Genomic DNA, 12,867 nt, shown 5'->3' with positions numbered 1-12,867 from the left:
TGAAATTTCTTCAGTAAATGTAACCTTATTTTTAGTCCTGAAGTTGCTACTATCTCATTTTTTTGCTGACGTCAAATTCATATGTGTTTATTGACATGGTAAAATTAAGGAAGGGCCCAAAATCTTACTTCCGAGTAAATTATATTTTCATCAGTACAGCTGACAATTTCCTCTTCTGCATAGATTACCCAAATTGAACGGTGTCTCTTTAAAATAGACTTCCTTTTACTGACCTTTTTTAGCAAATGATTTTGGTGAAGCAGAAGCATGCATGCATCGCTTATAACTTCTTTAAATAGTTATGAAATAAACAGGGATAAAACTGACTCTGGTGGGATTCGAACCCACAGCCTTTGAATACCTTCTTGACATTCACCTAGAAGTCCAATGCGCTATCCATTGCGCCACAGAGCCAATCTGCTTGAATGAGGTGCACAGATATTCAGAAATGAAATAATGAGCTTTGAGCTGTTGATCAACTTTATAAAGTTCATTGGATACTATAACCATGGCTATATTTTGAATATTGAATTGGGTAAAAGTTATTCACCGTGTCAAACTACATGATACAGTTGGTAAGTCTGCATACAACTTAAGTTTAGTGTATCGTCATCTGATATATGAGACAGATGGGTTTTTCACTTCTCCATGAAAGACGTTTTTTTTTAATTTTGGTAATGGAATATCTTATTCATCATGCAGTGGAACACAAAAAGAATGTACAATCAGAATACTTTTTCTTTAAAGTAGCCGACCGCCTGAACAGGGACTTGAACCCTGGACCCTCAGATTAAAAGTCTGATGCTCTACCGACTGAGCTATCCAGGCTCTGCAACACTGCAACTAAAAATCAGCTAAAAATGATGTGGACGCACACCAACCTACACTTTAATTCTTAATATGGTTACATATATTAGCAATCAAATATGTAGAGTTTAATAATTAATTGATATTTCAAGCATTTGAAATTTCAGCAGCACACGTAATCTATTTTAAATCCTGAAATTCGTTCTATCTCATTTTCGGCTGACTTAGAAATCATGTCTCTAAATTGACATTGTGAAATTAGTAAAAGGCCAAATACTATTACTAGGTACTAAATTACATGTCCGGCAGTATAACTGGAAATTTACTCTTCGGCATAGATTATGCAACATTTTCAAAGCAAACAGTGTCTGTTTAAATAGACTTTCTTTCACTGCCGTTTTGGTAAATGTCTCTGGTTATGCAGAAGCAGGCATTGTTTGTTACTGTTTCAATTAGTTATAAGATAAAGGAGGGATAAAACTGACCCAGCTAGTATTCCAACCCAAAGACTTTGAATGCTTTCTCTACATTCGCCTAGAACCCCAAGCCGCTATCCATTGCACCAGAGATCCAACCTGATTCAACAAGGTGAACAGAAATTCTCAAATAAAAAGATGAGCTATCAGCGGTTGACCAACTTTATAAAGTGATTTGGAAACTATAAGCAGGGTTCCATTTTGAACATTGAATTGGGGAAAAGATAATCAACATCTCAAACGACATGATACCGTTGCGGTAAGTCTTCTTAACTCTTGTCAAATGGTACACGACCGATGGGTATTTAATGGCTCCATTAAGAGTAACTTGCAATTACTCTAATGGGACTACTCGTTCATTGGATCCTGAAAAGAGCATGTCATTAGAGTACATTTTCTTTAAACAAACCGCCTGAACAGGGACTTGAACCCTGGACCCTCAGATTAAAAGTCTGATGCTCTACCGACTGAGCTATCCAGGCTCTGATACAGCAAACCTCAAAATCACCTAATCAAAATTTGGCAGTGTCCCAACTAACGCTATGTTTCTTAAGATGGTTACCTGAAGAAGGTACCAAATACACTAGAATATAATAATGAATTGATATTTCAAGCATTTGAAATTTCTTCAGTAAATGTAACCTTATTTTTAATCCTGAAGTTGCTACTATCTCATTTTTTTGCTGACGTCAAATTCATATGTGTTTATTGACATGGTAAAATTAAGGAAGGGCCCAAAATCTTACTTCCGAGTAAATTATATTTTCATCAGTACAGCTGACAATTTCCTCTTCTGCATAGATTACCCAAATTGAACGGTGTCTCTTTAAAATAGACTTCCTTTTACTGACCTTTTTTAGCAAATGATTTTGGTGAAGCAGAAGCATGCATGCATCGCTTATAACTTCTTTAAATAGTTATGAAATAAACAGGGATAAAACTGACTCTGGTGGGATTCGAACCCACAGCCTTTGAATACCTTCTTGACATTCACCTAGAAGTCCAATGCGCTATCCATTGCGCCACAGAGCCAATCTGCTTGAATGAGGTGCACAGATATTCAGAAATGAAATAATGAGCTTTGAGCTGTTGATCAACTTTATAAAGTTCATTGGATACTATAACCATGGCTATATTTTGAATATTGAATTGGGTAAAAGTTATTCACCGTGTCAAACTACATGATACAGTTGGTAAGTCTGCATACAACTTAAGTTTAGTGTATCGTCATCTGATATATGAGACAGATGGGTTTTTCACTTCTCCATGAAAGACGTTTTTTTTTAATTTTGGTAATGGAATATCTTATTCATCATGCAGTGGAACACAAAAAGAATGTACAATCAGAATACTTTTTCTTTAAAGTAGCCGACCGCCTGAACAGAGACTTGAACCCTGGACCCTCAGATTAAAAGTCTGATGCTCTACCGACTGAGCTATCCAGGCTCTGCAACACTGCAACTAAAAATCAGCTAAAAATGATGTGGACGCACACCAACCTACACTTTAATTCTTAATATGGTTACATATATTAGCAATCAAATATGTAGAGTTTAATAATTAATTGATATTTCAAGCATTTGAAATTTCAGCAGCACACGTAATCTATTTTAAATCCTGAAATTCGTTCTATCTCATTTTCGGCTGACTTAGAAATCATGTCTCTAAATTGACATTGTGAAATTAGTAAAAGGCCAAATACTATTACTAGGTACTAAATTACATGTCCGGCAGTATAACTGGAAATTTACTCTTCGGCATAGATTATGCAACATTTTCAAAGCAAACAGTGTCTGTTTAAATAGACTTTCTTTCACTGCCGTTTTGGTAAATGTCTCTGGTTATGCAGAAGCAGGCATTGTTTGTTACTGTTTCAATTAGTTATAAGATAAAGGAGGGATAAAACTGACCCAGCTAGTATTCCAACCCAAAGACTTTGAATGCTTTCTCTACATTCGCCTAGAACCCCAAGCCGCTATCCATTGCACCAGAGATCCAACCTGATTCAACAAGGTGAACAGAAATTCTCAAATAAAAAGATGAGCTATCAGCGGTTGACCAACTTTATAAAGTGATTTGGAAACTATAAGCAGGGTTCCATTTTGAACATTGAATTGGGGAAAAGATAATCAACATCTCAAACGACATGATACCGTTGCGGTAAGTCTTCTTAACTCTTGTCAAATGGTACACGACCGATGGGTATTTAATGGCTCCATTAAGAGTAACTTGCAATTACTCTAATGGGACTACTCGTTCATTGGATCCTGAAAAGAGCATGTCATTAGAGTACATTTTCTTTAAACAAACCGCCTGAACAGGGACTTGAACCCTGGACCCTCAGATTAAAAGTCTGATGCTCTACCGACTGAGCTATCCAGGCTCTGATACAGCAAACCTCAAAATCACCTAATCAAAATTTGGCAGTGTCCCAACTAACGCTATGTTTCTTAAGATGGTTACCTGAAGAAGGTACCAAATACACTAGAATATAATAATGAATTGATATTTCAAGCATTTGAAATTTCTTCAGTAAATGTAACCTTATTTTTAATCCTGAAGTTGCTACTATCTCATTTTTTTGCTGACGTCAAATTCATATGTGTTTATTGACATGGGAAAATTAAGGAAGGGCCCAAAATCTTACTTCCGAGTAAATTATATTTTCATCAGTACAGCTGACAATTTCCTCTTCTGCATAGATTACCCAAATTGAACGGTGTCTCTTTAAAATAGACTTCCTTTTACTGACCTTTTTTAGCAAATGATTTTGGTGAAGCAGAAGCATGCATGCATCGCTTATAACTTCTTTAAATAGTTATGAAATAAACAGGGATAAAACTGACTCTGGTGGGATTCGAACCCACAGCCTTTGAATACCTTCTTGACATTCACCTAGAAGTCCAATGCGCTATCCATTGCGCCACAGAGCCAATCTGCTTGAATGAGGTGCACAGATATTCAGAAATGAAATAATGAGCTTTGAGCTGTTGATCAACTTTATAAAGTTCATTGGATACTATAACCATGGCTATATTTTGAATATTGAATTGGGTAAAAGTTATTCACCGTGTCAAACTACATGATACAGTTGGTAAGTCTGCATACAACTTAAGTTTAGTGTATCGTCATCTGATATATGAGACAGATGGGTTTTTCACTTCTCCATGAAAGACGTTTTTTTTTAATTTTGGTAATGGAATATCTTATTCATCATGCAGTGGAACACAAAAAGAATGTACAATCAGAATACTTTTTCTTTAAAGTAGCCGACCGCCTGAACAGGGACTTGAACCCTGGACCCTCAGATTAAAAGTCTGATGCTCTACCGACTGAGCTATCCAGGCTCTGCAACACTGCAACTAAAAATCAGCTAAAAATGATGTGGACGCACACCAACCTACACTTTAATTCTTAATATGGTTACATATATTAGCAATCAAATATGTAGAGTTTAATAATTAATTGATATTTCAAGCATTTGAAATTTCAGCAGCACACGTAATCTATTTTAAATCCTGAAATTCGTTCTATCTCATTTTCGGCTGACTTAGAAATCATGTCTCTAAATTGACATTGTGAAATTAGTAAAAGGCCAAATACTATTACTAGGTACTAAATTACATGTCCGGCAGTATAACTGGAAATTTACTCTTCGGCATAGATTATGCAACATTTTCAAAGCAAACAGTGTCTGTTTAAATAGACTTTCTTTCACTGCCGTTTTGGTAAATGTCTCTGGTTATGCAGAAGCAGGCATTGTTTGTTACTGTTTCAATTAGTTATAAGATAAAGGAGGGATAAAACTGACCCAGCTAGTATTCCAACCCAAAGACTTTGAATGCTTTCTCTACATTCGCCTAGAACCCCAAGCCGCTATCCATTGCACCAGAGATCCAACCTGATTCAACAAGGTGAACAGAAATTCTCAAATAAAAAGATGAGCTATCAGCGGTTGACCAACTTTATAAAGTGATTTGGAAACTATAAGCAGGGTTCCATTTTGAACATTGAATTGGGGAAAAGATAATCAACATCTCAAACGACATGATACCGTTGCGGTAAGTCTTCTTAACTCTTGTCAAATGGTACACGACCGATGGGTATTTAATGGCTCCATTAAGAGTAACTTGCAATTACTCTAATGGGACTACTCGTTCATTGGATCCTGAAAAGAGCATGTCATTAGAGTACATTTTCTTTAAACAAACCGCCTGAACAGGGACTTGAACCCTGGACCCTCAGATTAAAAGTCTGATGCTCTACCGACTGAGCTATCCAGGCTCTGATACAGCAAACCTCAAAATCACCTAATCAAAATTTGGCAGTGTCCCAACTAACGCTATGTTTCTTAAGATGGTTACCTGAAGAAGGTACCAAATACACTAGAATATAATAATGAATTGATATTTCAAGCATTTTAAATTTCTTCTGTAAATGTAACCTTATTTTTAATCCTGAAGTTGCTACTATCTCATTTTTTTGCTGACGTCAAATTCATATGTGTTTATTGACATGGGAAAATTAAGGAAGGGCCCAAAATCTTACTTCCGAGTAAATTATATTTTCATCAGTACAGCTGACAATTTCCTCTTCTGCATAGATTACCCAAATTGAACGGTGTCTCTTTAAAATAGACTTCCTTTTACTGACCTTTTTTAGCAAATGATTTTGGTGAAGCAGAAGCATGCATGCATCGCTTATAACTTCTTTAAATAGTTATGAAATAAACAGGGATAAAACTGACTCTGGTGGGATTCGAACCCACAGCCTTTGAATACCTTCTTGACATTCACCTAGAAGTCCAATGCGCTATCCATTGCGCCACAGAGCCAATCTGCTTGAATGAGGTGCACAGATATTCAGAAATGAAATAATGAGCTTTGAGCTGTTGATCAACTTTATAAAGTTCATTGGATACTATAACCATGGCTATATTTTGAATATTGAATTGGGTAAAAGTTATTCACCGTGTCAAACTACATGATACAGTTGGTAAGTCTGCATACAACTTAAGTTTAGTGTATCGTCATCTGATATATGAGACAGATGGGTTTTTCACTTCTCCATGAAAGACGTTTTTTTTTAATTTTGGTAATGGAATATCTTATTCATCATGCAGTGGAACACAAAAAGAATGTACAATCAGAATACTTTTTCTTTAAAGTAGCCGACCGCCTGAACAGGGACTTGAACCCTGGACCCTCAGATTAAAAGTCTGATGCTCTACCGACTGAGCTATCCAGGCTCTGCAACACTGCAACTAAAAATCAGCTAAAAATGATGTGGACGCACACCAACCTACACTTTAATTCTTAATATGGTTACATATATTAGCAATCAAATATGTAGAGTTTAATAATTAATTGATATTTCAAGCATTTGAAATTTCAGCAGCACACGTAATCTATTTTAAATCCTGAAATTCGTTCTATCTCATTTTCGGCTGACTTAGAAATCATGTCTCTAAATTGACATTGTGAAATTAGTAAAAGGCCAAATACTATTACTAGGTACTAAATTACATGTCCGGCAGTATAACTGGAAATTTACTCTTCGGCATAGATTATGCAACATTTTCAAAGCAAACAGTGTCTGTTTAAATAGACTTTCTTTCACTGCCGTTTTGGTAAATGTCTCTGGTTATGCAGAAGCAGGCATTGTTTGTTACTGTTTCAATTAGTTATAAGATAAAGGAGGGATAAAACTGACCCAGCTAGTATTCCAACCCAAAGACTTTGAATGCTTTCTCTACATTCGCCTAGAACCCCAAGCCGCTATCCATTGCACCAGAGATCCAACCTGATTCAACAAGGTGAACAGAAATTCTCAAATAAAAAGATGAGCTATCAGCGGTTGACCAACTTTATAAAGTGATTTGGAAACTATAAGCAGGGTTCCATTTTGAACATTGAATTGGGGAAAAGATAATCAACATCTCAAACGACATGATACCGTTGCGGTAAGTCTTCTTAACTCTTGTCAAATGGTACACGACCGATGGGTATTTAATGGCTCCATTAAGAGTAACTTGCAATTACTCTAATGGGACTACTCGTTCATTGGATCCTGAAAAGAGCATGTCATTAGAGTACATTTTCTTTAAACAAACCGCCTGAACAGGGACTTGAACCCTGGACCCTCAGATTAAAAGTCTGATGCTCTACCGACTGAGCTATCCAGGCTCTGATACAGCAAACCTCAAAATCACCTAATCAAAATTTGGCAGTGTCCCAACTAACGCTATGTTTCTTAAGATGGTTACCTGAAGAAGGTACCAAATACACTAGAATATAATAATGAATTGATATTTCAAGCATTTGAAATTTCTTCAGTAAATGTAACCTTATTTTTAATCCTGAAGTTGCTACTATCTCATTTTTTTGCTGACGTCAAATTCATATGTGTTTATTGACATGGTAAAATTAAGGAAGGGCCCAAAATCTTACTTCCGAGTAAATTATATTTTCATCAGTACAGCTGACAATTTCCTCTTCTGCATAGATTACCCAAATTGAACGGTGTCTCTTTAAAATAGACTTCCTTTTACTGACCTTTTTTAGCAAATGATTTTGGTGAAGCAGAAGCATGCATGCATCGCTTATAACTTCTTTAAATAGTTATGAAATAAACAGGGATAAAACTGACTCTGGTGGGATTCGAACCCACAGCCTTTGAATACCTTCTTGACATTCACCTAGAAGTCCAATGCGCTATCCATTGCGCCACAGAGCCAATCTGCTTGAATGAGGTGCACAGATATTCAGAAATGAAATAATGAGCTTTGAGCTGTTGATCAACTTTATAAAGTTCATTGGATACTATAACCATGGCTATATTTTGAATATTGAATTGGGTAAAAGTTATTCACCGTGTCAAACTACATGATACAGTTGGTAAGTCTGCATACAACTTAAGTTTAGTGTATCGTCATCTGATATATGAGACAGATGGGTTTTTCACTTCTCCATGAAAGACGTTTTTTTTTAATTTTGGTAATGGAATATCTTATTCATCATGCAGTGGAACACAAAAAGAATGTACAATCAGAATACTTTTTCTTTAAAGTAGCCGACCGCCTGAACAGGGACTTGAACCCTGGACCCTCAGATTAAAAGTCTGATGCTCTACCGACTGAGCTATCCAGGCTCTGCAACACTGCAACTAAAAATCAGCTAAAAATGATGTGGACGCACACCAACCTACACTTTAATTCTTAATATGGTTACATATATTAGCAATCAAATATGTAGAGTTTAATAATTAATTGATATTTCAAGCATTTGAAATTTCAGCAGCACACGTAATCTATTTTAAATCCTGAAATTCGTTCTATCTCATTTTCGGCTGACTTAGAAATCATGTCTCTAAATTGACATTGTGAAATTAGTAAAAGGCCAAATACTATTACTAGGTACTAAATTACATGTCCGGCAGTATAACTGGAAATTTACTCTTCGGCATAGATTATGCAACATTTTCAAAGCAAACAGTGTCTGTTTAAATAGACTTTCTTTCACTGCCGTTTTGGTAAATGTCTCTGGTTATGCAGAAGCAGGCATTGTTTGTTACTGTTTCAATTAGTTATAAGATAAAGGAGGGATAAAACTGACCCAGCTAGTATTCCAACCCAAAGACTTTGAATGCTTTCTCTACATTCGCCTAGAACCCCAAGCCGCTATCCATTGCACCAGAGATCCAACCTGATTCAACAAGGTGAACAGAAATTCTCAAATAAAAAGATGAGCTATCAGCGGTTGACCAACTTTATAAAGTGATTTGGAAACTATAAGCAGGGTTCCATTTTGAACATTGAATTGGGGAAAAGATAATCAACATCTCAAACGACATGATACCGTTGCGGTAAGTCTTCTTAACTCTTGTCAAATGGTACACGACCGATGGGTATTTAATGGCTCCATTAAGAGTAACTTGCAATTACTCTAATGGGACTACTCGTTCATTGGATCCTGAAAAGAGCATGTCATTAGAGTACATTTTCTTTAAACAAACCGCCTGAACAGGGACTTGAACCCTGGACCCTCAGATTAAAAGTCTGATGCTCTACCGACTGAGCTATCCAGGCTCTGATACAGCAAACCTCAAAATCACCTAATCAAAATTTGGCAGTGTCCCAACTAACGCTATGTTTCTTAAGATGGTTACCTGAAGAAGGTACCAAATACACTAGAATATAATAATGAATTGATATTTCAAGCATTTGAAATTTCTTCAGTAAATGTAACCTTATTTTTAATCCTGAAGTTGCTACTATCTCATTTTTTTGCTGACGTCAAATTCATATGTGTTTATTGACATGGTAAAATTAAGGAAGGGCCCAAAATCTTACTTCCGAGTAAATTATATTTTCATCAGTACAGCTGACAATTTCCTCTTCTGCATAGATTACCCAAATTGAACGGTGTCTCTTTAAAATAGACTTCCTTTTACTGACCTTTTTTAGCAAATGATTTTGGTGAAGCAGAAGCATGCATGCATCGCTTATAACTTCTTTAAATAGTTATGAAATAAACAGGGATAAAACTGACTCTGGTGGGATTAGAACCCACAGCCTTTGAATACCTTCTTGACATTCACGTAGAAGTCCAATGCGCTATCCATTGCGCCACAGAGCCAATCTGCTTGAATGAGGTGCACAGATATTCAGAAATGAAATAATGAGCTTTGAGCTGTTGATCAACTTTATAAAGTTCATTGGATACTATAACCATGGCTATATTTTGAATATTGAATTGGGTAAAAGTTATTCACCGTGTCAAACTACATGATACAGTTGGTAAGTCTGCATACAACTTAAGTTTAGTGTATCGTCATCTGATATATGAGACAGATGGGTTTTTCACTTCTCCATGAAAGACGTTTTTTTTTAAATTTTGGTAATGGAATATCTTATTCATCATGCAGTGGAACACAAAAAGAATGTACAATCAGAATACTTTTTCTTTAAAGTAGCCGACCGCCTGAACAGGGACTTGAACCCTGGACCCTCAGATTAAAAGTCTGATGCTCTACCGACTGAGCTATCCAGGCTCTGCAACACTGCAACTAAAAATCAGCTAAAAATGATGTGGACGCACACCAACCTACACTTTAATTCTTAATATGGTTACATATATTAGCAATCAAATATGTAGAGTTTAATAATTAATTGATATTTCAAGCATTTGAAATTTCAGCAGCACACGTAATCTATTTTAAATCCTGAAATTCGTTCTATCTCATTTTCGGCTGACTTAGAAATCATGTCTCTAAATTGACATTGTGAAATTAGTAAAAGGCCAAATACTATTACTAGGTACTAAATTACATGTCCGGCAGTATAACTGGAAATTTACTCTTCGGCATAGATTATGCAACATTTTCAAAGCAAACAGTGTCTGTTTAAATAGACTTTCTTTCACTGCCGTTTTGGTAAATGTCTCTGGTTATGCAGAAGCAGGCATTGTTTGTTACTGTTTCAATTAGTTATAAGATAAAGGAGGGATAAAACTGACCCAGCTAGTATTCCAACCCAAAGACTTTGAATGCTTTCTCTACATTCGCCTAGAACCCCAAGCCGCTATCCATTGCACCAGAGATCCAACCTGATTCAACAAGGTGAACAGAAATTCTCAAATAAAAAGATGAGCTATCAGCGGTTGACCAACTTTATAAAGTGATTTGGAAACTATAAGCAGGGTTCCATTTTGAACATTGAATTGGGGAAAAGATAATCAACATCTCAAACGACATGATACCGTTGCGGTAAGTCTTCTTAACTCTTGTCAAATGGTACACGACCGATGGGTATTTAATGGCTCCATTAAGAGTAACTTGCAATTACTCTAATGGGACTACTCGTTCATTGGATCCTGAAAAGAGCATGTCATTAGAGTACATTTTCTTTAAACAAACCGCCTGAACAGGGACTTGAACCCTGGACCCTCAGATTAAAAGTCTGATGCTCTACCGACTGAGCTATCCAGGCTCTGATACAGCAAACCTCAAAATCACCTAATCAAAATTTGGCAGTGTCCCAACTAACGCTATGTTTCTTAAGATGGTTACCTGAAGAAGGTACCAAATACACTAGAATATAATAATGAATTGATATTTCAAGCATTTGAAATTTCTTCAGTAAATGTAACCTTATTTTTAATCCTGAAGTTGCTACTATCTCATTTTTTTGCTGACGTCAAATTCATATGTGTTTATTGACATGGTAAAATTAAGGAAGGGCCCAAAATCTTACTTCCGAGTAAATTATATTTTCATCAGTACAGCTGACAATTTCCTCTTCTGCATAGATTACCCAAATTGAACGGTGTCTCTTTAAAATAGACTTCCTTTTACTGACCTTTTTTAGCAAATGATTTTGGTGAAGCAGAAGCATGCATGCATCGCTTATAACTTCTTTAAATAGTTATGAAATAAACAGGGATAAAACTGACTCTGGTGGGATTCGAACCCACAGCCTTTGAATACCTTCTTGACATTCACCTAGAAGTCCAATGCGCTATCCATTGCGCCACAGAGCCAATCTGCTTGAATGAGGTGCACAGATATTCAGAAATGAAATAATGAGCTTTGAGCTGTTGATCAACTTTATAAAGTTCATTGGATACTATAACCATGGCTATATTTTGAATATTGAATTGGGTAAAAGTTATTCACCGTGTCAAACTACATGATACAGTTGGTAAGTCTGCATACAACTTAAGTTTAGTGTATCGTCATCTGATATATGAGACAGATGGGTTTTTCACTTCTCCATGAAAGACGTTTTTTTTTAATTTTGGTAATGGAATATCTTATTCATCATGCAGTGGAACACAAAAAGAATGTACAATCAGAATACTTTTTCTTTAAAGTAGCCGACCGCCTGAACAGAGACTTGAACCCTGGACCCTCAGATTAAAAGTCTGATGCTCTACCGACTGAGCTATCCAGGCTCTGCAACACTGCAACTAAAAATCAGCTAAAAATGATGTGGACGCACACCAACCTACACTTTAATTCTTAATATGGTTACATATATTAGCAATCAAATATGTAGAGTTTAATAATTAATTGATATTTCAAGCATTTGAAATTTCAGCAGCACACGTAATCTATTTTAAATCCTGAAATTCGTTCTATCTCATTTTCGGCTGACTTAGAAATCATGTCTCTAAATTGACATTGTGAAATTAGTAAAAGGCCAAATACTATTACTAGGTACTAAATTACATGTCCGGCAGTATAACTGGAAATTTACTCTTCGGCATAGATTATGCAACATTTTCAAAGCAAACAGTGTCTGTTTAAATAGACTTTCTTTCACTGCCGTTTTGGTAAATGTCTCTGGTTATGCAGAAGCAGGCATTGTTTGTTACTGTTTCAATTAGTTATAAGATAAAGGAGGGATAAAACTGACCCAGCTAGTATTCCAACCCAAAGACTTTGAATGCTTTCTCTACATTCGCCTAGAACCCCAAGCCGCTATCCATTGCACCAGAGATCCAACCTGATTCAACAAGGTGAACAGAAATTCTCAAATAAAAAGATGAGCTATCAGCGGTTGACCAACTTTATAAAGTGATTT

At 36.1% G+C, this 12,867-nt stretch overlaps 18 non-coding genes across 18 annotated transcripts; all 18 read right to left on the bottom strand.

The window, feature by feature from the left end:
• Positions 1-323: 323 nt before the first annotated feature.
• Positions 324-414, bottom strand: TRNAR-UCU (transfer RNA arginine (anticodon UCU)). The gene is given in 2 exon segments: positions 324-359; positions 378-414. It is a non-coding gene; the product is annotated as a tRNA-Arg (tRNA).
• Positions 415-755: 341 nt separating this feature from the next.
• TRNAK-UUU (transfer RNA lysine (anticodon UUU)) lies at positions 756-828 on the bottom strand. Its single transcript has one exon. It is a non-coding gene; the product is annotated as a tRNA-Lys (tRNA).
• An 864-nt stretch (positions 829-1,692) lies between these two features.
• Positions 1,693-1,765, bottom strand: TRNAK-UUU (transfer RNA lysine (anticodon UUU)). The gene has a single exon. It is a non-coding gene; the product is annotated as a tRNA-Lys (tRNA).
• Positions 1,766-2,224: 459 nt separating this feature from the next.
• Positions 2,225-2,315, bottom strand: TRNAR-UCU (transfer RNA arginine (anticodon UCU)). The gene is given in 2 exon segments: positions 2,225-2,260; positions 2,279-2,315. It is a non-coding gene; the product is annotated as a tRNA-Arg (tRNA).
• Positions 2,316-3,593: 1,278 nt separating this feature from the next.
• On the bottom strand, positions 3,594-3,666 carry TRNAK-UUU (transfer RNA lysine (anticodon UUU)). Its single transcript has one exon. It is a non-coding gene; the product is annotated as a tRNA-Lys (tRNA).
• A 459-nt stretch (positions 3,667-4,125) lies between these two features.
• On the bottom strand, positions 4,126-4,216 carry TRNAR-UCU (transfer RNA arginine (anticodon UCU)). The gene is given in 2 exon segments: positions 4,126-4,161; positions 4,180-4,216. It is a non-coding gene; the product is annotated as a tRNA-Arg (tRNA).
• A 341-nt stretch (positions 4,217-4,557) lies between these two features.
• On the bottom strand, positions 4,558-4,630 carry TRNAK-UUU (transfer RNA lysine (anticodon UUU)). The gene has a single exon. It is a non-coding gene; the product is annotated as a tRNA-Lys (tRNA).
• Positions 4,631-5,494: 864 nt separating this feature from the next.
• TRNAK-UUU (transfer RNA lysine (anticodon UUU)) lies at positions 5,495-5,567 on the bottom strand. The gene has a single exon. It is a non-coding gene; the product is annotated as a tRNA-Lys (tRNA).
• A 459-nt stretch (positions 5,568-6,026) lies between these two features.
• TRNAR-UCU (transfer RNA arginine (anticodon UCU)) lies at positions 6,027-6,117 on the bottom strand. Its single transcript is given in 2 exon segments — positions 6,027-6,062; positions 6,081-6,117. It is a non-coding gene; the product is annotated as a tRNA-Arg (tRNA).
• A 341-nt stretch (positions 6,118-6,458) lies between these two features.
• TRNAK-UUU (transfer RNA lysine (anticodon UUU)) lies at positions 6,459-6,531 on the bottom strand. The gene has a single exon. It is a non-coding gene; the product is annotated as a tRNA-Lys (tRNA).
• Positions 6,532-7,395: 864 nt separating this feature from the next.
• Positions 7,396-7,468, bottom strand: TRNAK-UUU (transfer RNA lysine (anticodon UUU)). The gene has a single exon. It is a non-coding gene; the product is annotated as a tRNA-Lys (tRNA).
• A 459-nt stretch (positions 7,469-7,927) lies between these two features.
• TRNAR-UCU (transfer RNA arginine (anticodon UCU)) lies at positions 7,928-8,018 on the bottom strand. Its single transcript is given in 2 exon segments — positions 7,928-7,963; positions 7,982-8,018. It is a non-coding gene; the product is annotated as a tRNA-Arg (tRNA).
• Positions 8,019-8,359: 341 nt separating this feature from the next.
• TRNAK-UUU (transfer RNA lysine (anticodon UUU)) lies at positions 8,360-8,432 on the bottom strand. Its single transcript has one exon. It is a non-coding gene; the product is annotated as a tRNA-Lys (tRNA).
• An 864-nt stretch (positions 8,433-9,296) lies between these two features.
• TRNAK-UUU (transfer RNA lysine (anticodon UUU)) lies at positions 9,297-9,369 on the bottom strand. The gene has a single exon. It is a non-coding gene; the product is annotated as a tRNA-Lys (tRNA).
• Positions 9,370-9,828: 459 nt separating this feature from the next.
• On the bottom strand, positions 9,829-9,919 carry TRNAR-UCU (transfer RNA arginine (anticodon UCU)). Its single transcript is given in 2 exon segments — positions 9,829-9,864; positions 9,883-9,919. It is a non-coding gene; the product is annotated as a tRNA-Arg (tRNA).
• A 342-nt stretch (positions 9,920-10,261) lies between these two features.
• On the bottom strand, positions 10,262-10,334 carry TRNAK-UUU (transfer RNA lysine (anticodon UUU)). The gene has a single exon. It is a non-coding gene; the product is annotated as a tRNA-Lys (tRNA).
• Positions 10,335-11,198: 864 nt separating this feature from the next.
• Positions 11,199-11,271, bottom strand: TRNAK-UUU (transfer RNA lysine (anticodon UUU)). The gene has a single exon. It is a non-coding gene; the product is annotated as a tRNA-Lys (tRNA).
• Positions 11,272-11,730: 459 nt separating this feature from the next.
• TRNAR-UCU (transfer RNA arginine (anticodon UCU)) lies at positions 11,731-11,821 on the bottom strand. The gene is given in 2 exon segments: positions 11,731-11,766; positions 11,785-11,821. It is a non-coding gene; the product is annotated as a tRNA-Arg (tRNA).
• Positions 11,822-12,867: the final 1,046 nt, after the last annotated feature.

Source organism: Triturus cristatus, chromosome 4_1 (genome assembly GCF_964204655.1).
Source record: "Triturus cristatus chromosome 4_1, aTriCri1.1, whole genome shotgun sequence".
Classification (NCBI taxonomy): Eukaryota; Metazoa; Chordata; class Amphibia; order Caudata; family Salamandridae; genus Triturus; species Triturus cristatus.
The sequence above is the reverse complement of the archived record's forward strand: the minus strand, read 5'-3'. Positions and strand labels throughout refer to the sequence as shown.